The sequence below is a fragment of the Poecilia reticulata genome, unplaced genomic scaffold (assembly GCF_000633615.1).
Source record: "Poecilia reticulata strain Guanapo unplaced genomic scaffold, Guppy_female_1.0+MT scaffold_1105, whole genome shotgun sequence".
Lineage (NCBI taxonomy): Eukaryota > Metazoa > Chordata > Actinopteri > Cyprinodontiformes > Poeciliidae > Poecilia > Poecilia reticulata.
This window is the reverse complement of record NW_007615844.1, coordinates 1-1,804: the sequence shown is the minus strand read 5'-3', so window position 1 is coordinate 1,804 and position 1,804 is coordinate 1. Positions and strand designations below refer to the sequence as shown.

The following is a 1,804-nucleotide window of genomic DNA, read 5'->3' as shown; positions in this document are numbered from 1 at the left end:
CATGCAACTTGCAAGTTATTTAGCACGTAAAAATTCAGGGCAATTCTCAAGAATAAATTAAATATTATCAAATATTTTAAAAGACAGGGTTTCTACTGCTGCAAATAAAAAGCCTGCAGAGAACTTGATCTATTGTTATCAAAATATGTGTATCCTAAAACATTACGAAAGAGAGATAAGTGGATTCTGAGAGCTTCACAGCGCCCCCAGTGGACTTTCTCTATCCCTAAGCTACTTCAATAATTTAAAATATTGACACRAAAAACCAGCCTGAAACGTGTTTTACTCTCTGCAGTTTATTCTTCCACTGAGATGTAAATCACACCTTGTTGGAGGAAYCTTAGGGAAAATCTGTGGTCTGGTAAATGGTGGATAAATATTCTTAGGTAGATGCACAAGTCATAACACCACATCACGTCTGTGGATGAAACTGAATAAATCATAACCTTACTCAGCTTAGCCCTGAATGAGCTGTGGCRGATCAGCCTTTACAGGRAATAAACAGTCATTTAAATAAAACACATTCYGCTCATTCTTTRTTATTCTGCACAGTATTTWAATTTTCTGTGTAGTTGTTCTTGTTCAAAGCATTATAAACATTTCTTGACATTGCAGAATGAATAAGATCTAATAAAAATGTGTTAGTTTCAGCCAATGTGTGTATTCACTTTCAGTGTATGCTTTGGAAATGAAAGCCTCAAATTCACACAAGCCACTCAAAAATAAGTGTGATGTGAATATATTTTGAAAAATAAGCATCGTAACAGAGGCTTAGGTTATCTGAAGAAAATATTAGGTTAAAATCAAATGTTGTGATATATTGGACAAGCAGACATGAACAGAACTAAAACGTTCTTGTTTTAAACCTTTAACAATTTGAGAAAAGCCAGATGATAAWGTCATCTTTTTAGCTGCTAATTTAAAATCAGTATTAACTATAAAACAAGTCATGAAAGACAAAACACGAGCTGTCATGGTGATGGAAYTTCACAAAGCCTGTAGACATTATTATGGTAATCCTTACCAACCTAAAACAAGAACATTTGAGTATAATTTAAAGTCCAACAGTGAGAAAAAGAAAKGCTGTCTTTTTTAATCATTCATGTTCGTTTCATTAATTTCTTCTTTTGTCTTCTTTGGCTGTTTTTCAGAAATGGTGCGGACAGCCACACCGTTTCCCATGGTCTCCCTGCTCTTCGTCTTCACCGCCTTTGTCATYAGCAATATTGGTCACATCCGACCACAGCGCACCATTCTGGCCTTCGTTTCTGGGATATTCTTTATACTATCAGGTAATGTTTACACGAGAAGCGCAGACAGAGGAAGCACCTCGCAGTCCAAACATTGGTGGCAGATATTTTGTGAACWTGTGGGGAAAACAAATACRGCTTTAGAGATCTAAACCTCCCAGAACAGTGATTTAGGAATGGTRTTGCTTATTATTATCATYATTTTGAGCCATAATAAGTACGCATTGAAATTTCCCTTAATCTTCTAAATAAAATKAATTTTTAGCTTAAAAGGTTTTATGTCCCTTATTGACTCCAACTTCAGAATMMAATATGGCTGACTCATTCATGAAACAARATAATAAATGTCACTAAATTTGTTCTTTTGTGATTTTGAGTCCATAAACAGACKTTTACCATTTCTATTATGTTAATGYATTTTATCTGTGATTTAAAGAATGTGGAGAAAAAACACTGTTGTCTTTGTTAAGTTGGCCCTGTTGCAAAATGCTACAAAATCATATTTCTATTGCAAGTGGAACAGAATGAACTGGAATGTGACTTTATTCCATTAG

At 34.4% G+C, this 1,804-nt stretch overlaps 1 pseudogene; it reads left to right on the top strand.

Moving 5' to 3' along the window:
- The window catches only part of LOC103461341 (voltage-dependent calcium channel gamma-7 subunit pseudogene), a 5,403-nt pseudogene extending 3,637 nt beyond the window's left edge, over positions 1 to 1,766 (top strand).
- Positions 1,767 to 1,804: the final 38 nt, after the last annotated feature.